The following is a 24,242-nucleotide window of genomic DNA, read 5'->3' on the forward strand; positions in this document are numbered from 1 at the left end:
ACTCTCGGAGTAAGGATGAGCATAGCGGTCATCTACGACAAGTCCTGGAAACCCTACGATTGGGGAAACTATACGTGAAGTTCTCTAAGTGAGAATTTTGGATCCGAAGAGTCGAATTCTTAGGACACGTGGTTAGCGAAGAAGGAATCCACATGGACCCATCCTAGATTAAGGCTATTGAGAATTGGTTAGCACCGAAGGTGCCTACAGAAATTCGCTAATTTCTAGGTCTCGCTGGCTACTACCACAAATTCATTCAGAACTTCTCTCGGATCGCGAAACCCCTTACAACATTAACTCAGAAAGGTGTGGCCTTCGACTGGGGAGAGAAGCAAGAGAAGGCATTCCAAACCCTGAAACGAGTCTTATGCACCGCACCGATACTATCCTTCCCCGAAGGGACAAAAGATTTCGTAGTATATTGCGATGCATCCAATCAAGGGCTCGGTTGTGTTCTGATGCAATGAGGTAAGGTCATCGCCTACGCCTCAAGGCAGCTGAAGACACACGAGGTCAATTACACCACACACGACCTCGAACTAGGGGCAGTTGTGTTCGACCTAAAGATCTAGAGACACTACCTGTACGGTACAAAGATCACGATATACACCGACCACAAAAGCCTGCAACACATATTCAACCAGAAGGAGCTCAATATGAGGAAACGAAGGTGGTTTGAACTACTCAATGACTACGAATGTGAAATTCATTATCATCCAGGTAAAGCCAATGTGGTAGCAGACGCCCTAAGTCAAAAAGAATATTATGGTCAAAGAGTCAAGTCATTAACAATGACTATCCATTCACATCTATCCACACAGATTAAAGAGGCTCAACTCGAAGCCTTGAAACTTGAAAATGTGGCAGGAGAATCCCTACGTGGAATGGATAAGAACTTGGAAGTCAAGGATGACGGAGCCTTATATCTCATGGACCGAATCTGGACGCCGCGCCACGGTGGCTACAGTGACTTGGTCATGAGGGAAGCCCACAACACTCGATACTCCGTTCACCCAGGTTTAGATAAGATGTATCTAGACCTTAAAAAGATATACTGGTAGCCTAATATGAAAGCAGAGATCGCTACCTTCGTGAGTAAATGCCTTACTTGCACCAAGGTCAAGGTCGAATACAAGAAACCATCAGGTCTACTACAGCAACCGGAGATACCTGCATGGAAGTGGGAGTGGATCACTATGGATTTCATAACCAAGCTACCCAAGACAACGGGTGGGCATGATACCATATGTGTCATCGTCAACAGATTGACAAAGTCCGTGCACTTCCTGCCCATCAAATAAACAGACAAGATGGAGAAGCTCACAAGAACATATATTAGAGAGATCGTATGACTACATGGTATTCCCATATCTATTATCTCCAATAAGGATAGCAGTTTCACTTCGAGATTTTGGCAGTCGCTGCAAAACTCCTTGGGAACGAGGTTGGACATGAGTACAGCCTGCCATCCACAAACCGATGGACAAAATCAGAGAACTATCCAAACCTTGAAAGATATGCTACGAGCCTGTGTGATTGACTTTGTTAAGGCATAGGACACCCACTTACCCCTTGTTGAGTTTTCCTACAACAATAGTTATCACAGGAGCATCAAGGCTACTCCATTTAAAGCCCTCTACGGTCAAAAGTACAGGTCCCCTCTGTGTTGGGCTGAAGTGGGTGACACTCAATTAGCTAGAGGACGAGCTCCTGAAAGCACTCTCACGGGTCCAGAGATCATTCGAGAAACGACAGAGAAGATCGTTCAGATTCGTGAACGATTGAAAGCCGCTAGAGACCGACAGAAAAGCTACGCGGACAAATGAAGAAAACTCTTGGAATTCCAGGTAGGAGACTGAGTCCTTTTGAAAGTCTCACCCTGGAAGGGCTTAATACATTTTGGAAAGCGTGGAAAGATAAATCCAAGATACATAGGGCCTTTCGAGATTCTCGCATAGAATCGGCCCAGTGGCTTACAAACTCAATCTACCCCGCGAACTCAGTAATATTCATCCTACCTTCCACATCTCGAACCTGAAAAAGTGTCTATCCGATGAGACTCTTGTAATCCCACTAGATGAGATTGAGATCAACGAGAGTCTCAATTTCATGAAAGAAACGGTGGAGATTATGGACCGAGAGGTCAAACGAACGAAACTAAGCCGCATCCCAATTATGAAAGTTCGCTCGAACGCCAAACGAGGACCGGAGTTCACTTGGGAGAGCGAGGATCAAATGAAACTAAAATACCCTCATCTTTTAGCTTACTTATTGTGTAATAACTTAGTTATTTGGACTCTAATTTAGGGATAAAATTCCCTCTAACTGGGGGATGATGTGACAACCCGATAATTTCTTTCTTGTATGAGAAACCAATTGAATCCAAGTTAGACTCATTTCATTAGCTTTCAACACTGTTGTGATCTATTGGAGCGTCCTAAACGTAATGCAAACGAGGTAGAAAACGGGAATCGGGATAAAACAAAGCGTATCAAACAAAATTTGGCCAAAAACTCCAAAACATGGATTGTGCGGCCACACACTTGAGTGTACGGCCACACACAGGTGTGTGCTACCGCACACCCATTTCCAGCCACACTCTTACCTCTATATATAGGGAGGAACCCCTTCATTCATTCTTTCCTCCTTTGGCTGCAATCTACTTCTCTTCGCTTTCTCTCTCTAAAAATCTCATCCAAAGAACACTCTAAGGGTGTCAAGAACATGAATCACTCCATCAATCAACTTGTTACTGGTAAAACATCAGAATCTAAGCTTAAAACTCATAGTGTTCTTAGTGTTCTGCATGTGTTCTTCATCCTTTGAAGGAGTGCGGCCGCACACCTTCATATGACCTAAGATCACCTCAAAAATCAACATTTTGGACAAAAATTAGGAGTGTACGGATGCACAGTCCTGTGTATGGCCGCACACCTCCATTGTACGGCCGCACACTCACGTGTGCAACCGCACACACACATTTGTTGTGCATTTTGACCATACACATTCTTGTGTGGTCATATACCACTGATATACAACCTTATATGGTTGTAACACTTCATAATAAGTGTTTACTAGTCCCTAAAGAGGTCCCAATACAATAAATAGTTACTCCAAAACACTAATCACACACATATATATATATGTCATTATATGGTCAATTGGATCCGTTGGTGCTCAACTCCGCAATTAACACTCAACATCCTAAACTGATCCTACCATCGCATTACTCACTACAGGTTAGTTCATAACCCCTTAATCAACCTTTTAAATGTTTTTATATGTTTTATGGGGGGCGGGGGAATACAAGTTCAACCAAACAAGTTATAGTACTACACATACGTGATTTACAACTTATTATCAAAAGGATTTTCTATATTTCCAAATCACAATGCCAGTAAAGTTGTTTTAAATGTTTATCAAACTTATTTTCATGTTTAATTGTTCTAAAAACTAAATTCCAATGCTTTCAAAATTGTTTTTGTTTTTAAGTCATATCTACACCAATATATTTATATAAGTAAGGATTGAAGGACTTAGAATTGATAACTCACCTTATTTCCTGTTCTTGTTTGATTTTGGACTTAGGGTATTCTGTTATCTGTCCGACTGTCGTTGAATTCATAGTTATATATCATATATATTTGTGTTGGATATAAAAGTTTTCGCTTCATTTCAACACCTTTGTGTATCAAAGGCATTCAACTAACATCTCTTTTTAACTATAAAAGGTATAGTTAAAGGTTTCCACTCATTACTATTGCTACTATGATACTCACTATGATGAGTACAGTTATGAGTCTATACGTACTATACACTAAAAGAAGAGAACACTAAACACTATAATAGGAGAACACTATACCAAGAGAATACTATATAATATACGAAAGAATATACTAAAATAGAATGTGATGCACTACTTCTCCATACGACACTTCACTCTGCGATCGTCATGTAATCAGAGCCTCTTGGAGGGAGAGCGAACACTATGTGTATAGATCTATAAGTAACGGAAACTCCCACATCCCGACTGCTAGCTACAGTTCAAGCCGACTAGGCCCAGGGATGACAAAACATCACTATGCTACATATGACCTGGAGGGTCAACTGTTATATTACTATCACTCAGTATGGTTACATATGAGTTCACATTCAGACCTTAATTAACATATTAAGAATTAATGGTAAAATAGACTTCCTGAGGTGTATACACATTTAATACTACCTGGAGTTTACATCTCTACTACGTTTAACTGGAAAAGACATTGCTGGGGTAAAACTCTATTCTTCAAATTTCTTTATATGAACGAAATTTAAAACTATATTCTCACATTAACATTTTCACTCGGACAACTCTTACATTTTCAAAGAATCAAACTTACAAATATCCGAGTCTTGGTAAAAGACTACATTTGCTGGAAAATACAGGATTTTCTAGGGTTCACACTATTTTCAAAACTTGATAACAACTATTGTATTACTTGGCTTCAAACACTTTTATGCAAGCAATGACACTAAATACTTATGAACTCACTAGCTTTATGCTGATACTCGTTTTCAAAATAACTTGTATTCTCAGGGCATCAGTAGGCAGGTACAAATGCAGCTTTTGAGAAGATGGAGTATATACAAGACTCATCTTTTATTTTGATTATACTTTTGGTGTCTATCAATTTGTACAGAACACGCTTGTATTATAATTATTATACTAATGCAATGGATGTTGTTGCTTGTCCTTACTATTATGCATTGTTATGATACTGTACATGACGTCCTCCACCCCAGAATGTATTCCACCGTTCTCGGTTTTTGGGGTGCGACAGAGAAGTCCAATTTTTGGGTCACGTGGTTAAGCAAGAAGGAATAATGGTTGACCCAGCAAAGATAGAAGCTGTAATGTAGTGGGAACGACCAAAAAGTACCACGGATATTCTAAGCTTTCTGGGATTAGTTGGATATTACTAAAGATTTATCCAAGGCTTTTCTTCGATAGCTGCTCCATTGGTAGTTTTGACCCATAAAGGAGCCACATATGCATGGAGTGAGAAACACGATGAGGCATTCAAGAAGCTAACGATGAAATTATGTGAAGCACCAATTCTTTCTCTCCCTGATGGAGTTGAAGATTTCGCAGTGTATAGCAATGCATCGGGAGTTAGGTTAGGATGTGTTATAACTCAAAGAGAAAAGGTGATAGCATATGCATCTTGACAATTAAAGGAGCATGAAAAGAACTACCCCATTCATGATCTGGAGTTGGCAGCGGTAGTTTTCGCCCTAAAGATATGGAGGCATTACCTATATGGCACGAAGTGCAAACTTTTCACTGATCATAAGAGTCTCTAGTATCTCTTTAATCAGAAGGAATTGAACATGAGACAACGACGTTGGCTAGAGTTACTCAAAGATTTCGACTTTGAGATACATTACCACCCTGGTAAAGCAAATGTTGTAGCTGATGCTCTAAGTTGAAAAGTAAACTTTGAAATGAAGAGTAAATTACACGAATGGTCCCTATGGTTTGGGGTAATTTGCACGTTTGGCCCCAAACTTATTTTTTTAACTCGGAAGGTCCCTATTATTTGTTATTGCTACACACTTGGTCCCTATTGTTTGTTTTTGTTACGCGTTTGGTCCCTATCTTACGTAAAAAGACAATTATTTAAATAGAGAAAAATGATAGAGTAAGTAAGGTAAGGGGAGAGGATGAGATTGAGGGTGTGTTTATTTAAATAAATTAAAAAATCAAGGGAAAAATAGACTTTTTATGTAAGACACGGACCAAGCATGTAACAAAAACAAACAGTAGGAACCTTCCGAGTTAGAAAAATAAGTTAGGGACCAAACGCGCAAGTTACCCTAAACCATAGGGATCATTCGTGTAATTTACCCAAAGAAAAAGGTCAAGATCGTTACGAATTGAAGTTCTCTCGACGATTGTGGAAAGTATCAAGAAAACTGAAGAAGAAGTTTTAGAGAAAAATGACCGAAAGGAAGAACGTTTAAGCAAAACGTTGGTATTCGGTACAAATAAACAAGGATTGAAGGTATTCCCACATAGAATTTGGGTACCTAAGATGGGAGGAATAAGGGATTTTTTGATGGAAGAAGCTCACAAAACCATGTACTCGATTCATCCCGGTAGCACTAAAATGTATGGAGATTTGAAACCCTACTACTGGTGGCCGATGATGAAGCTCGATATTGCAAAGTATGTGGCTGAATGTATAACATGTGCAAGGGTTAAGGCACAACATCAGAAACTGTATGGGAGTTTAGAACCTTTACATATACCCATGGGTAAATGGGAAGATATCACCATGAATTTTGTGACTAAACAACCGAGAATGAAGAACGGTCACGACATGATTTGGGTAGTCGTGGATCGTTTCACAAAGAGTGCACACTTCATAGCCGCCATTGAGAAATAGTTTATGGATAAGCTTGCAAATACTTACGCGAAGGAAGTGGTAAGACTTCACGGTGTACCATTAATGATTCTATCAGATCGTGATAGTCGTTTCACATCAAGGTTTTGGAAAAGTCTATAGGAAGAAATGGGTACAAAGTTGTGTTTAAGTACAACTTACAATCCACATAATGATGGTCAGAGCGAAAGAACGATTTAAACATTAGAAGATATGCTGAGAGCATGTACCCTAGAATTCCAAGGTAACTGGGATGAGCACCTACCTCTAGTAGAGTTTTCCTACAAAAAACAGTTATCATTCGAGAATTAAGATGGCACCTTATGATGCGTTGTATGGACAGAAGTGTCGTACGCCATCTTGTTGGCTTGAAGCTGGAGAAAAGTAGTTTATGGGCCCCGAGATAGTCCATCAGACTGCTGAAAAGCTGAAAGTGATCAAGGAAAGGATGTTAGCAGCTGAGGATCGTCAAAAGAGTTATGCTGACAAGAAAAGACGAATGCTGAAATTTGAAAGCATTTGGAAAATTTAGAAAGGATGAATATTATAGCACATGAAATCGATCCTATATTCGAAGCATATGGGACACGATTCATGATGTTTGACATAAAGACATGATACTAGACAAGTCTTTTGCTACAATATTTTTTATTTGTCATGTTTTCAAAATTTAACTATGAAGAGGGATGCCGTAATCATAATCGAATTTTGAAAACGCAATATATATAGAATTTCCTCAAGTTGAACCATTCCAACAAAAAATTCATATATATTCTTGACTAAAGATGATTAAAATCACCATGGAAGGGACTTATATGATTTGGAAAGAGAGGAAAGTTAAGTCCAAGGTTTATAGGACCATTCAAAGTACTTCAGAGATTGAGAACCATGCTTACAAGCTAGAGTTATCGGAAGAACTAGATTGTATTCATAACACTTTCCATGTGTGTTACTTGAGGAAGTTTACTGGAGAAATTCCCGATATAATTCGAATTTTAGAGTTAAGGATGGATGAAAATAAGAGGCTAATTGAAGAGCTTGAGGCGATTATTGACCGTAAGACTAAGAAGTTGCGCCGCAAGATGGTTGACTTAGTGCTTGTGCGTTGGAAACATACGAATGGGCCGAACCTCACCTGGGAAACAGAGAGTGACAAGGTGAGTCGCTACCCACTTCTGTTTGTTGATGCATGATTCCGAGACAGAATCATCCTAAGGAGGAGAAAATTGTAATGCCCGTGTTTCTAGGCTAAGCATTAATTTAATAGTGTAATAGTTAGGGTCAACACTTATAACCTACTTTGGAATAATAAATGGGAATTATTTGAATATTATGTGATTTTATGTGCCTTATACTTAATTATAAGATATAATAAGTTAAGAATAAAAATAAGTGTCAAAAATAAAATTATAGTTAGGTCCAATATCTATGAAGAAAGTTGTAGTGGTCGGGACAAGGATTCTGGTGATATAAAGAACGTTGAAATCCGAGCTATAATGAAGAAGATATGACCTGTTGAAGTTTCGTGTCAAAACCGACACTGCACTGGGAATTGTAATATATGACTTTATGATAAACTAATTTTTATCCTTAGGGGTCTAAATAAATGTTGTAGAGTACGTCTCCACCTAAACGTGGATATAAAGAACGTCAAAAACAGAGTTCGTATGCAAAAGTTATGACCTTCCGAAGATACAGCTGTCTAAGAGCATGCCACATGTCAGAAACCCTAATTTGACTAGACTCACAGCATGAGCCTCTTTTCTCACGACGTGAGGAGTCAAAACACCACATTTCGAAACTAGAAGTCTACGGAAATGATAACTCAAAAGCTCACGACGTGAGTAATGAATTCTCATGATGTGAGGAGTCAAGCAGACACTATTCAAGCCTAGAACGCAGATGTCGAAGCTACAAGGTGATTCAGCCATGGCTCATGATGTGAGCAATGAATTCTCACGATGTGAATGGATCGAAATTAGCCTATAAATATCAAGTTCGACCTCATTCACTTCTTACACCAAATCTTCCTTCTCTCTCTCGTTTTCTGAAGCCGTTCCGCGTCGCAAGCCCGACGATCACGAGCCGTTGACCGCTTTTAGATTCTATCTACTCCCGCTACTAAAGTGAATGCATATTTATTTCATCTTATGCATAGATATGAAGTATTTTATATAAATTATATGCTATGTGTGCATATTGTCTGTATACTTGTTATTTATGTTAGACGAACACTATTATACATGTTTTAAATCATTTAAACTGTATATGTAATTTATATCTACAAATATGTTGGGGTAAAACATGGGTAGACAAAATAGTTGGTGTTTGATGAAATAAAATGATGAGAGGCCTTGATGTCGTTGTTGATCCAGTCATTTAGCAGAGTATAGATGACAACCACCGACTATTTTAGACAATCAAGTGGAACACTAGTAGGCCCGCAACCTGTAGGTGTTTGTGAACGAGGTGTTCACTGGTGTACTCTATCCCCCTCATGGTTACCTTATGGACATTTATTGTTGAGGAAACCCCTTAGCAGTAGTGTCCATCCCAATGATAATCCTTAGGCTAGATCCCTTACTATAGGTGTTTTAGGGACGTAATGTGAGGGTAACAGGAATGGGTAATTAGGTTATTGTTGGTTGATGAAATTAATAAACTTATTTATTGCAGGTTGAAAACCGTATGTGCTCACCAGGCTCCCAAGCCTGACCCACTCAGTTTTCTCATATACAGGTAGTGGAAAGAGAGCACGTGAGTGATGATCTGATGAGAGATCAATGGATTATAGGGTACTAGAATAAATATATATTATAATGCCTATGTTGTTTATGTTTATGCTTTGGATCTGTATTAACAATGATATGCCAAAGTTTTTAATATAATACATTTCTACAGAAATGCTTTGATAAATTGTTTTTCATATTTTTTTTGGGAAGAAATTCCGCAATATATTTATTTAAAAATATACTCTGATTTTCAAATAAAGCATAAACAAATCGGTCTTTTCTGGCTGTGAATTTGGGGATGCCACATAGACCCTACCCGAGTATGTTGGGTGTATGCTATGAGTAGGTCGGGCGTACTTTCTTGACATTCGGATTGCGGAGACTCTAACGTACATGGGGAGTATATATGGTTACGCGGGGAATACGACCGCAAGGGAAAACCTTAAAATTTAGGGTTTACCCTATTTAATCACCTTATGTCACTCACAAACCTTCTTATGACCAACCCCTACCTCTGAAAACCCTATGAATGAAACCCTAATGGCCATTTGATTGTTTTTAGATTAGAATTGAGCTGTGGACGTGATTTTGGTGATTTTGAAGGAAGAGAAACTCTTGGAAGTGGCATTGTTGTGGCTAGAGCTTGTGAATCCAGAAACATCACCAACATGGAAAGCTTCTGGAGATATAAATCTCTTAACTTGATGGATCATCTAGTTCGATCTGGGTAGGGTTAGTTTTTAAGCCTTTCATGGTCCTTTAAGCCATGCTTAGGAGTATAAGCTACTCTAGAAGTTAAGGATGGTAGATCTTGGAATTTTTGGGATCCCTTGTTCTTAAAAATTCAATATTGGTGTGTTATATTGAACCATGCATGATTTAGGGTTCTTATTATGGGTTTTATTGAGAATAGGGTCCCATTAAGACATCTAAAGGAGTAAAGTTGCCTACTTTACATGTTAAGACATCATTTAGGATTAGATATGAGATTGGACGAAGTGGATTAATCGATTAAGAACTTAATGACAATTTTTGGGCCATTGCGGAGTATGATGTGCGTAGGTCTGAGTATGCTGGGAGTACTCAGTCGCTTTGACTTTTGTTGACTTTTACGATTTGGGCCATATTTGGACTACTAGGATTTTGGGCCCTGTTGGGCTATTAGTCTCTCTGACGTTAGTATAATGTTAGGCTTTCGGCCTTCATGGATTTGGGATCATAATAGGCTTTGGGTGTAATTTGGAATTTTGGCCATATTGGGCTTTTGGAGCTATTGGGTTGGGCCATGGTTCTTGGGCCAAGTGAGGAAAGGGTAAAATTGTCTTTTACCCTAAGAGTTGTACAAATGAACTTGATTCCTCATCGTGGATTATGGCCCATTTATTAATTAGGGTGTCGTTTGATTGATTAGCGCGTGGATTTTTCCGGATCTGTAGTCCGAGCTTTTATCTGATATTCAGCAGTTCGAGGTAAGTCTCTTCACTATACCCGTAGGTGGAAGGTACCAATGCTGGCCCGCCATAATATGATATGCTAATTATCTTTGTGACTATTATATGTATGGTATGTACAGTATGTATACTGGGCGGGAACCAATACCAAGTGTGGCCTGCAAAATGAGTTAGTATGTTAGTTGTCACTATATTTACTGGTTGAAGGCACTATTAACGGCCCATTGGATTATGTTATAGTATGATAGTTGTCTTTGTGACTCTTGCATGTTTTGTGTGTGTGTGTGTGTTTATATATATATATATATATATATATATATATATATATATATATGTGTGTGTGTGTGTATGTGTGTGTGCGTATGTGTGTGTGTGTTTATGTATGTGTGTATACCGGGTGAGGCCTGATGCTAGGTGGGGCCTAAGGTTGTACTGGGCAAGGCCTATCACATTTTATTGATAGATCTGTTCCGGGCAGGGTCTGATGTCGGTAAAGGGGGGAGTGATGTCGGGTGGGTCCCAAAGGTTGTTAGGAAAGGCCATTGTATTCTATGTAGGGTGCTAGTTTTCTCTATGATTCTTGTGTGTGAGGACTACGTCGTATGTAAGCATGGCATTACCCGATGCCTGGTGGGGCCTGGTGAATGTATCGGGCTGAACCCAATGTCTGGCGGGGCCCGAGGTATGTGCATATGCATGATATGTGTGGCATGGGGTGTGGCATGGGGTATTTTGGGGAACTCACTAAGCTTTTTGCTTATGGTTTTTATGGTTATGATTTCAGGTACTCCCTGTTTGCGAGGGAAGAGCCCACTTGATCGCAGCGCATCCACCCATGTTTCCAAACTTTATGATTTCTCCAATTGTACTCTAATAACTATTTACTTTGATTACCTTTGAATGATTGAAATGGTTAAATGGTGTTATGGTTGAAATAAAAATGAAAATTTTTCCTTATAATTTTTGGGATGTTAAAAGGTTGTATCAAAGCCTTGGTTTGAGGGATTCGGATATACTCTATGGTGTATCTGAACTCAAACTGAGGTTTGGTAGATTTTCAAAAAACAAATGTTTTATTAAAGAATTTTCTAATAAAAAAAAAGGGATGTGGTGCGTGCAATCAGTCGAGCTCAAGTAAGTGATTCCCAGAATACCCATACATGTTATTATGATATATGTTATGAGAATCGCATGCTAGATTATAGCTAAGGATCTGCTCAAGATTTCATGATAGGGGAGATGCCTTTCTATGCCTGATTGTTTGAGTTTTTATAGTTTCACGCTAGTATGGATTTTAGATGATTGTATGGATTGGCCTAATATCTGATACCTTGTAGCCTAATAGGAATTAGATGAGGATTATTGAGTATGTTTTGATCTAGGAAGCATAGGATCCATACTCGAATCAAGGAGAGTCGCGGAGAATCTAGGAAGCCTATATGATGAGGATTATTGAGTATGTTTTTATCATTTGTATGATTGTTTTTCATATTGGTAATAAGTACACACGAAGGAGGTTCGGGTTTTGGTTCAGCCTCAAGTGTAGGTGCTAATTCGATGGATGAGCGGATGCTGAATTCATCTCGTTGGAGATCACACACAATATTTTAGAGTTGATTCCTGTGATCTTTAGAACAGTCAAGGAGGGGATTATGGAGATTTTGGATGAGTGTATGGGTGCATTCCGCACGGAGATTATGGCTGTTGTGGGAGCTTACACTCTTTCTTCCATGACTTTCGTGCTTGGGGAACTCTTGAGTTCTTTTAGAGAAGGACCCCATTTCTAGTAGGAGGTTGTTATTGGATAGGGTAAATGCTTTCCAGACAAGTTTATGCCTGAGGAGTCGAAGGGCATATTTGTTTCCTATCTCCTGAAAGACAAAGCTTAAGATTGGTGGGAGGAGGTAGACTTCTCGCTTTGAGAGGTGAAGCCCTGGAGATGATGACTTTAAATGAGTTTGTGACCCGGTTTAGGGAGGAGTTGCACCATCATTGAGGTGAAACAATTGGAGAGGGAGTTTCATGATCTTTTCCAGACTACTAGGATTGTGGCAAAAATCACTACCGAGTTTCGGGAGAGGACTTTATTGTTCTGTAGTATGCTGTGGACTAGGAGATGAAGAAGATAATGTACCATGATATGCTGCGAGACAATATCATGGAGTTTGTAGGCTTTTTCAGCTTGTCGGCCTTTAGAGGACATAATTGCTAGAGCCCAAGAATAAGAGATTGACTTGTAGCACCTGGGGAAGAGGAAGATTAGGTAGGTGCAGAAAGTTGGGGGTGATGCAAAGAGACCCAAGACTTCAGATGAACGGTTGAAGGATCGACATGGTCGGGGTCGGTGCAGCTCGAATGAAAAGCAGCATGGTGGGGTTTGATGATCTAGGGGTATGGGTTGCTACAAGTGTGGTAGGGTTGGTCATATGCTATCATTTTCATTCATGCATTTCTCATTTGCTACTCCATCGCTCCAACATACCGACGACATCGAGATATGTCAAATCATAAATGCTTATATGGTGGATAGGCATAATATATATATATATATATATATATATATATATATATATATATATATATATATATATATATATATATATATATATATATATATATATATATATATATATATATCCTACTAGCGTACCCAGGTGATGCGGCGGCGGCGATTTGATTTGTTCCGACGATTTGTTCATTTCAACGATCAACTATCTCTAGATGGGCAACAAGTGGTAATTTCCATCTAAAACTGTTTATTTGATAGCGGACGACGTTTAGTTTCATTTAACGAATAATGTTAAGCTGATGATAAATTTTCATTTTATTTTTTTCATTTCAAATTGAAAAGGTAAAAATATATGATATTAAATATAAAAATATTGAACTGTATTTAAAATACATGATTTTTGTTTGTTTAAATGAATTTCCATTGTTTTAGGAAATTGTCTAGTTTAGTTGGAGAAACCAATTAAAAATATTTCTATTGTCACTTTTTATTAAAAGAAAAACAAAAATACAATCATCACTAATAATGTTTGATTGATTATATAAGAAACTCAGCTAGAAGGAAAAAAATGTTTTATAATGATTAATTAAAAGCCATTACGTTTGATATAATCATTTACTAAACTTTTGATATCATTGACTGTCGATTGAATATATTATAATGAACTAAAGTTAGCTTCAATTTGAATAGTTGATCAAAACTTTATCTTTAAAATCAACAATACTCGAAGGTAACAAAAAAATTGATATGTATAGATCTGCAAACCAATCCACAATAAACACTCCATGTATGCTAACATAAAAGATATTAATATCTAATGTTTTACATGTGCATAGTGAGAAATACGAATATATGTCCCATTTCTATATGTTGATATCAATGCAATATCAACATCTGTTTCCATTGACAACACCTCTTTTAAATGCTTTGAAAGTATCGCATGCAGTTGTAGCAACATACTAATCTATATCCGGATTTGGACAATGTCCACCATAAAGAAAAAGAAGATCATCATAACATTCAGTTGCAATAGGATGACTCCATCAAACAAAATAATCAATTGAGAAATAAAGATAAATAATTAAGAATACAATTGATAAAAATGGAAGTGTTGCTATTTTAGTGTCTACGTAGGGTGTGAGGTAACAAAAAATCCACAAATCGTTTTTGTATAAGTCCTGAAATTTGTACAAATCTATGAATAAAAATATGATGGTACGTTATAAGCGAAGCGTTGTCTGTCACTTTTTAGAAGCCGATTTCTAGAGGGGAGACATGTTTGTCACTTTTTAGAAGCCGGTTTTTAAAAGGGGATACATGTTTGCTAGACAAAAGCTTCAAAGTCAAGAAAAATCATAAAATTTCAAATATATACCCTGCAACAAAATAACGGATTAGAGAAATATGGTACGTAAAGTTTAGGCTAAAATGAGCCGATTTTACTTTTCTAAAGCCGATTTTACCATATAATGTAATGTTATTACGGTTTGATGATAAACAACAACTCAACTAACCCAAACCGTTTAACCCAAAAACCACTTGACCCGCCCAATTTAGCTATGGTCCTGTTAACGGTCCGTTTTTTGCACACACACCAGACCAGGAAAAATAGAATGAGTAATAAAAAGACAATTTTTTTTTTTTGATAAATTTAGTTTGTTCAATACCCAAGTTTCATTAATACATAATACGAAAATTCTATATTTTCTATGATAAAAGTGGATGACCAAATTGACCAAAAACATAAAAATAAAATAAAATAAAATAAAATAAATAAAAAAATAAAAAAATTGGTTTATTTTACGCAAAATAAAAATAGAGTAATGCGGGCATATTATATATATATATATATATATATATATATATATATATATATATATATATATATATATATATATATATATATATATATATATATTGTAAGAACTTAGTTCAATCAAGATCGTTTGATTCTATGCATCCAAACAATTAAGAACGTAAATATAAACACGAATATGGCTTTGAATATGTCGTATGATTAATGCTTTAACGCCTCAGAAGAGCTCGACTAAGAACTTCGACTGTAGAGGCGTTTAGGGTTACAGAGAATAAAACGTAATAAAAGTCGTCCACGTATAATGCATACATGCATGAATATTTATAGTATAACCCTACTAACTAATCACGGATTGACAGGCCCAATCCGGATACAATATAAAAAGCTGATGACGCAACACAATTAAGCTCTACAATCTCCCCCTTTGCATCAATGGAACCGAAAGTTTACTTCGGTTGTGCAGCAGAAGATTTCTTGATAGTTTTAAACAGCTTCGAAATGATGGCCAAAAGATGATGACGGAACGTGATGTACCACCGAAGCATGTCTGTGAAGTTCATCTTGTCTGCTTCGGAGTTCTGCTTGCACCGATGAATGATGTTGATTATGTGCTCTAAGTAGTCCGTTGAAAACATATGTTTATCTACAAGGGCGAACAAAAATCTATGACCTTCGCCTTTAGTAAACATCACAGTAAGATGTTTTGAATCAATCTGGCCTATCTTCAATGTAATTCACATCTCCTGGTTTTGGGGTCAACTTGACAATCACCTTCTTATTCATCACCTTTGCTATCTCCTGATCCATACCTGCAATCTCATAAACATACGAAGCTAACATCCTCTTCAAATGCTCCAGAATCGGCTCATATTCCCCCGAGTTAGTGAGCAGAATGTTGAACAAAAGAATCCAATCATGAGGATTAAGATTTGGAAGATCTGCTAAAGAAATTATTGACACCGAGTTTGCAGACCCTCAAGTGATTTTAAAATTTATATTCACAAACTTTCCAGCAGGTGTCGGTTTCAATACCTTGACAATTATGATTTCTGTGCGCTCCATATCAGGTACTAAGGTTGGCCATAACTCAAATAAAAATTGATAAGCTCTCGGTCAACCTTCAGGTGAGGGAAAGGAACCTCGGTAGTCCAATCAAAACAATGAAACATAAACGCTTTTCTTGTGATCGGCATATCGAACTGTGAGTCCTTAGAATTATCACAATCAAACGAAGCAACATGTTCCAACCAATAAATGCTTGGAAACTCTATCGCTTGATGGATTAATGTCTCTTTCGTCCACAAGGGAAACAAGGCCTTTTTGTAGTTTAAGGCTTCTTCTTCTTCTTCATTTCTCCTCTCCCTCTCCTCTGCTTCCTTTGCAATTTTCAGATTCTCATCTAACTCTCTATCTCTTTTCTATCTCTTGAGAGCATCAGCAATCGTTTCTTCAATATCATTGTCACTGTCATCTTTAATAATTTTAAGTTCGGCGTAGGAACCAGAACCTGAAACTACATTATCCTTCAGTTCGGTTGTAACATGATGAGCATCCTCTCCTCCTTGTTTTGGAGCAACAAACTTCTCCGAAACACCCTTCATCTCATGTAACAATGCAAGGGCTGGAAGCAGTTTAGTTGTGAGATGGTTCCAAATGGTCAATGTCAGTATTGGATCATGAGCACCAAGGATGTTGGTGATCATATCCTTTACTTCCCCTGCACAACTTCTAAATACAACTCTCTATGTTTTCAGTAAAGCAATCTCTTTCTCGGCTTAAGCAAGTTGAACTTTCTGAACTTCTATTGTAGAGGCTTGGCGAGCAATGTCTTCTTTCAAAGCACTTACTTTTGCAATATCAGCATGAAGTGAGTCCAGCCGAGAGGAAACTGAACTGATAAGAGAAGTATTTTCGGCTTGGATGGAGGAACAAATAATTTGTTTGTTCTTCCTGAGGAGACTTAGAAAGCGAATCCACCGAAGCTTGCACCTTGGCTGCATTTGCATCAGCATGCCCTTTCAGAGAATCAAGAAAAATCTATGTAGTGTTAACAATATCAACAACATCAGTAAAGGCCTTTCTGCAAGTAGAAGCAGACTCATTGACTGCCTTGGTGGATTTATCAATAGAGTCGGTGTATTGCCTAATGGCAGTTTCCACAAAAGCCTTAAGTACAACACCACTATAGGCCTTGTTATTAGCAATCAATTTGTCCAACTTTTCATTAATACTCTCCAAGTGTTGGCTAGTGATTGGAGTCTCATCATCATCATCAGTGGGAAGCCTGTAAGGACTGAAGTATATGGAGTCATACTCATTGTTAGCACCACCGAGAGTGGCACCGAAATCGGTTGAATGTGTAGGTGAAAGAGGTTTAGGAATTACTAGAGGCTCGGTTTCAGTAGGTGCCCCCGTATCAGATACGTTGACCCTAACTGTTGGTTCAGGAATAGTAGTGGTGACTCGGCCACTGATATTTGGTATCAGAGCCTTGGTTTGAGTGAATTGGAGGAACACTCGTGTGACTCCAGTCTCAAATTGAAGAAGGTTTTAAAAGAGAAATTAAAATGGTTTTAAAATTAAGTAAAAGGAGGACGCGGAGGTACGATTAGCCGGAGCCAGTAAGTAACCCCAAATTACCATTCATGACATTTGTTTATTTGAGCTTTGATAGAATAGCAAGCTAGTGTTAGGCTAGGGATCTTCAGGATTTCATGATAATGTTGCCTGTTTTATGATGCCTGTAGCCTAGGGTTCCTTATGGGAGATTCTCAGTGTTCCTCTAGTGGTGAGGGTTGAGCGTTGTTATGCATGTTTCTCTAGGGTGTTGTGGTAGTACTTCATGCAAATATGGGTAGGTGTGGAAGGTAGTATGGGCCCGTACTACTGAAAGCACAGGACCCATACGCGTATCAGGGAAACCATGACCTCTAGGTTTGGGTTGAGAGTTGGTTCCCGGGATAGTGGGAAGAGTCTGAGGTTTTCTAGTATAGTTTCGATATGGAGATTTCAAGGCATGCTGGAAGCGGATCCGGGTCAGGATCGGGGGCAGGAGGAGGAGTTGCGGACGGGTCAGTACCGCCCGAGATTATTCGTCAGATGAGCTCGTGCGAGTTGGATGCGAGGATTCGCGAGATCCTGCATGATGAGGTTGTTGTATTGTTCCGAGCTGAGTTGTTGGAGTTGTTTGGGTCGATCAAGACCACCATGGTTGAGTATTTTGATGAGCGCTATGCGGCTCTCGTGGAGACGGCTGCCGCGGCGGCTACAGTGGTTGTAGCAGTGGCAGGGGGAGGAGCTGATAGGGATTTTCAGTATCGGGACTTCGATGATACGGAGCCTCCCACCTTCAATGGGGTTCATAACCCGATTGTTGCTATGAGATGGTTATCTGATGTGGAGGGGTGTTTCTTCATGTGTTCATGCCCTGCTGATCTGAGGGTGAGGTGTGCTCTGAACCTGTAGAGGCTTGGGGCGAAGGATTGGTGGAGATTGATCACGGGGTCATACTCGGATGCGCAGAGGGTTGCGGTTTCATGGGATCAGTTCAGAGAGATGTTCAGTAGTCGTTATGTTCCGCAGGTAGAGAGGGAGAGGTTGGCTCAAGAGTTCATTGAGCTGAAGTAGGATTCGGAGTCGGTGACGGAAATCACCAGGATGTTCACTGAGAGGGTGATGTTTTGCCCTGAGTTCGCTTCGGAGCAGGCTCAGATGTCCCGATATCTGAGTATGCTAAAGAGAGACATCAGACAGTTTGTGTCCGCACAGAGGTGCGGGACATTGTTGGAGTTGCAGGAGGCCGCCAGGCGGCGTGAGTTAGAGATTGAGTTGCAATTGCGTGAGCTGAGGCAAGCTCCGGTTCAGTCGGAGCCGGCAACAAAACGGTCTAAGACCGTTGATTCCAGGATGAGAGATCAGGGCAGCCATAGTTGTGGAAAGTGTGGGAGGGGTCATGCCGGAGTTTGTCGGTCCGGTGGAACATGCCGCAAGTGCGGAAAGGAGGGATACTATGCGAGGGATTGTCGGCGGTCAGCGCCGGTTCGGGATTGGAGGATTTGCTATCATTGTCGTCAGGTTGGACGTATAAGGGTCAACTGTCCACAGCTTTTCGCGGGACCGGTGCAGGCTCCAGCATTGGCCACTTTGAGGATTTCAGGAGAAGGTCAGGGTGGAGCGGAGCCCCCAAGGGCTCAAGATCGTGCTTATCAGCTTGTGGCAGAGGAGGTCAGAGCAGTGACTTCATATGCGATATATGAGATATATAAAATTTTTATACCAGCTTGTAACCTTCATAAAAAATTTTTGTTTGTGATATGAGATATATGCCTTATGATACAAATATAGGTAGGCGAGTTGTTATTAAACGATTTTAGGGTTTCTGGGACTCAAGGGGGGTGATAAAGAGGTTGGGGAGGAAACATAATGCTCTTTATATAGGGCTCAACCCCGAGAATTAGGGTTTTCTCCACTCAGCACCTACTCGCCGAGTCCATCTTTGGACTCGCCGAGTAGGCCACTTGACACGCGACCAAAGTCGCAACCTGACTCGCCGAGTCCATTCATGGACTCGCCGAGTTGCCCCCAAAACTTACACTTTTAGTCCTTCAACTCTACTCTTGCTATTCCGGGATGTTACAATTCTCCCCCACTTAAATTATGCTTCGTCCTCGAAGCCTATGGCAACTCAACTTCAAAATACTTCCCACGATGCGCCACCTGACCTTAACTGGACCAGGTCCCTCAAGGCATACCCAACGAATCTCAAACTCACTTTCTCTTTCCATATGGTGTCCTGACCACCGTCTTAAACCGGGCACCGACTGTACCCTCTAATAACCGTACTCAACAACCGAAAACTACCCATAATCCATTACTGCTCCAAATCACAACCATTACTCGACCCATATGAGCTATAATTAACTTTGCACCACCCGATTCCCAATCTGAGTCCAACTCTATCCATTCCAGGCTGACAGAAAGACACACTCTTTAGAGCAACTCCCATGAGTTCTCTTCTTGCAATCGCATGCACATGCTGAACTAGCTCTAGCACCCTCGGGTCAAGAAATCCATCACTCCAACAGTTCTCAAAACATCCCTCAGGATGAACCACTGATACACAAATCCCTTCCCGAAATCAAAATAGCGTATTGCCTTCCGGCCCATAACTTATTGCCTTCCGGCCCATAATCATAGAAAGCATACATATCATGACAGAACATAGAATAACCACGCATACCGGGTTACACTCCAGACCAGACAACCATGCACATAACATGTAATCATATAACAGTTCACAGTTAGCAAATCGATCAACGGATCACATAACATATCATTATCCTAACCAATATACCATCCTAGCCGATCACTAGCATAACATCACCCTACGACTCGCCCAACATAATAATTATGCACATACGCCTTTCTAGGCCATGACCTTCCGGTCCACAACGCATTGCCTTCCGGCCCACAATATGTAATGCCTTCCGGCCTATAACGTAACGCCTTCCGACCATATCCCGCAATATCATACAACAGACAATTACCCGAATTTCCATCCAATAAAAGGGTCGGCCTTGGTGCCTTAAACCCGATAGATATAGTGAGGATAACTCACCTCGAAACTGCCGACTGAACAGATAACCCAAGCTGCTCCGATCCTTGATACGATCTCCACCACTGGATAGCCACCAATGCACTAAACTCAAAACCATAATCAACAATTACCAAAAATGCCCCTTGGAAACCACTGGTTAACCCTTGGTCAATTACTAGGTCAAAGTCAACCCCTGACTGACCCTACTCGCCGAGTCAACCCTATGACTCGCCGAGTTCCCATACTCAAAACTTCATTCAATCCGCGACCTAACTCGCTGAGTCACCCCGAGACTCGCCGAGTCCAACAACTATGATTCCACCCGCACACAACTCACCGAGTCATCCCTTGACTCACCGATTCTTTGACTCAACCAGGAAATATTGGGACTGTTCGACAAGCATTCATCATTCCGGGCTATCACCCCCGGAAATCCTCCCATGCATACCATTCTAGCCCTCCAGGGGGGGTTCCGAACTCTAATTCCATCATGCATACTCGGTCCCGGCCTGCTCCCAGGCCTCCACAATCAAATGCCCTAGGTTTGTATCCCGCCCCGCACACCCGACACTTGCTCCTATCAGACTATACCCTGGGCTGATAGAACACTGCTGAATCCCAATAGCTAAGCACCCTCAAGTACTCATCGATCTCCCAGAGAATTCTCCAATTCTCCCCCACTTATAGCACTGATTAGCAACCACCGGTCGCCATCACCGACCTTCCAGAACAACCCTGCACAAAGAAAACACTTACACGCGGACTGCTTCCCACAAGCATAAACAACCTTAACGAGATCTCATATCAACACTGATTAACCCGCTCAAAAGAAACTCAAACTGCATCTAACCACTCCTCGGAAAACCGATGCTATCCGAACTTCAACCCAATGTCTCATCTCCACTAATAACCCTCACGAATGATAACCAACGAAAGCACAAAACGCCAAACTATAACCATACCAAACCCTTAGGGAACAACGGATACCAAGACGATAACCCGAAACACGAATTTAGGTTCCAAAGTATCAATTTTATACGTCATAAAATTACGGGGCGGGGATACAGACCTATTGCATTTGATTGTAGAGGCCTGGGAGCAGGCCGGGATCGAGTATGTATGATGGAACTAGAGTTCGGAACCCCCTAGAGGACTAGAACGATATGTATGGGAGGATTTCCAGGGGCGATACCTCTGAATGATGAATGCTAGTGGAGCGATCTAGAATGGGCTGAAGGCCTGGTAAGACGGTCCAGTCATGCTGAAGACCCTGCAGGCATTGTTGAATCAATTTGAGGATATGGGTTGTATAGGTTGCAGTGTGATTACATTGGGAGGTCTGGCCCCGGGTATTGATCTTGTTTAGTTGAGATAGTGCATGGGCTTGAGAGTCCCTGCGATGAGATTCAGAGTAGTTGTGTTGAATGGATATCGGGTGCGCTTTAAAGAGGTGGTGTAGCATGGGGTGAGCACCATAGTACTTGTCGTGGTGACAAGGCGGCCGAGTGGTTTCCTTGGTAAGGAAAGAGGGACGAATGAAATTCCGAAAGGGAGTGCAAATTCACGGAAGTGGAAGCGGCAGTGTAGAGTTATGATCGGAGTGGTCCGACGGTGGTCATTGAGCAGCATGTGCGGCGGCGGTTTGGGACAACATCATGAAGGGATGCCTGCCGGGGTTGCAGAAGGGATTTCCGAGGCTGTAAAGTCAAGAGGATCGTAATGGATGCACATTGAGTTTTGGGTTCCCAGTCTGATTTCGGGAAGGGATTTTTGTATCAGTGGTTCATCCTAAGGGATGTTTTGAGAATCGTCAGAGTGATGGATTTCCTGACCCGAGGGTGCTAGAGCTAGTTCAGCATGTGCATGCGATTGCAAGAAGAGAACTCATGGGAATTTCTCTGAAGAGTGTGTCTTTCTGTCAGCTTGGAATGGATAGAGTTGGACTCGGATTGGGAATCGGGTGGTGCAACGTTAATTAAAGCTCATATGGGTCGAGTAATGGTTGTGATTTGGAGCAGTAATGGATTATGGGTAGTTTTCGGTTGTTGAGTGCGGTTATCAGAGGGTACAACCGGTGCCCGGTTTAAGACGGTGGTCAGGACACCATATGGAAAGAGAAAGTGAGTTTGAGATTCGTTGGGTATGCCTTGAGGGACCTGGTCCAGTTAAGGTCAGGTGGCGCATCGTGGGAAGTATTTTGAAGTTGAGTTGCCATAGGCTTCGAGGACGAAGCCTAATTTAAGTGGGGGAGAATTGTAATATCCCGGAATAGCAAGAGTAGAGTTGAAGGACTATAAGTGTAAGTTTTGGGGGCAACTCGGCGAGTCAGGTCGCGACTTTGGTCGCGTGTCAAGTGGCCTACTCGGCGAGTCCAAAGATGGACTCGGCGAGTAGGTGCTGAGTGGAGAAAACCCTAATTCTCGGGGTTGAACCCTATATAAAGAGCATTATGTTTCCTCCCCAGCCTCTTTATCACCCCCCTTGAGTCCCAGAAACCCTAAAATCGTGGAGAAGTACCATTTTTGAGTGGATTGGAGTTTGGAGAAGTAATTGTTGAAGAAAGTTTGGAAGTTTGAAGGTGTGGAGCAAGGGGCTTTGCTTGGTTTCGAGTTCCTTGCAGATTGGGGCATCCTTTGGAGGTAAAATCTTGTTCTTGAGCTGCTATTGTCTAGATTCTTCACTTTTGGGGATGTTGAGATCACATCTTTTGGTGTTTTGGAGTCTAGACATTGGATCTGAGGTTGCTACCTCAGATCTGGAATGGAGAAGGGTTAGAAGGCCTGAAAGTCCCTGTGATTGAGTATGTAGTGAAGCTATCTTGTCCCAAACCTTAGCCCTAATGTGTATAATGCGTAGATCTTCATGGATTCACGTAAAGTTTGCCACTTTACGTGATGGATGGGTTGTAGGGGGCTAGATCTATGTTTTGGATCAATTGCATGGCCTGAGTTGTTTCTGTATAGATTCAGACCGATGGTACTCAGCGAGTCACATGGGTGGACTCGACAAGTTGCTTGAAGATGGCCTGGAACTCGGGGAGTTGGAAGAACAACTCGGCGAGTAGGTTGAAGATAGCCTTAGACTCGGCGAGTCTGTTCTTGGACTCGGCGAGTCTTGTCGAAGAGTCCCAATATTTCCTGGTTGAGTCGAAGAATCGGTGAGCCAAGGGAGGACTCGGTGAGTTGTGTGCGAGTGGAATCAGAATTGTTGGACTCGGCGAGTCTCGGGGTGACTTGGCGAGTTAGGTCGTGGATGGAGTGAAGTTTTGACTTGGGAACTCGGCGAGTAGGGTCAGTCAGGGGTTGACTCTGCGAGTAGGGTCAGTCAGGGGTTGACTTTGACCCAGTCTTTGACCAAGGGTTGACCAGTAGTTTCCAGGGGTATTTTGGTAATTGTTGATTATGGTTTTGAGTTCACGACATTGGTGGTTGTCAAGTGGTGGAGATCGTATCAAGGATCGGAACAGCTTGGGTTATCTGTTCAGTCGGCAGTTTCGAGGTGAGTTATCCTCACTATATCTATAGGGTTTAAGGCACCAAGGCCGACCCTTTTATCGAATGGAAATCCGGGTAATTGTTTGTTGTATGATATTGCGGGATATGGGCCGGAAGGCGTTACGTTATGGGCCGGAAGGCATTACATGTTGCGGGCCGGAAGGCAATGCGATGTGGACCGGAAGGTCATGGTCTGGAAGGGTGTATGTGCATAAT

Source organism: Lactuca saligna, chromosome 3 (genome assembly GCF_052625555.1).
Source record: "Lactuca saligna cultivar CGN05327 chromosome 3, ASM5262555v1, whole genome shotgun sequence".
Taxonomy (NCBI): domain Eukaryota; kingdom Viridiplantae; phylum Streptophyta; class Magnoliopsida; order Asterales; family Asteraceae; genus Lactuca; species Lactuca saligna.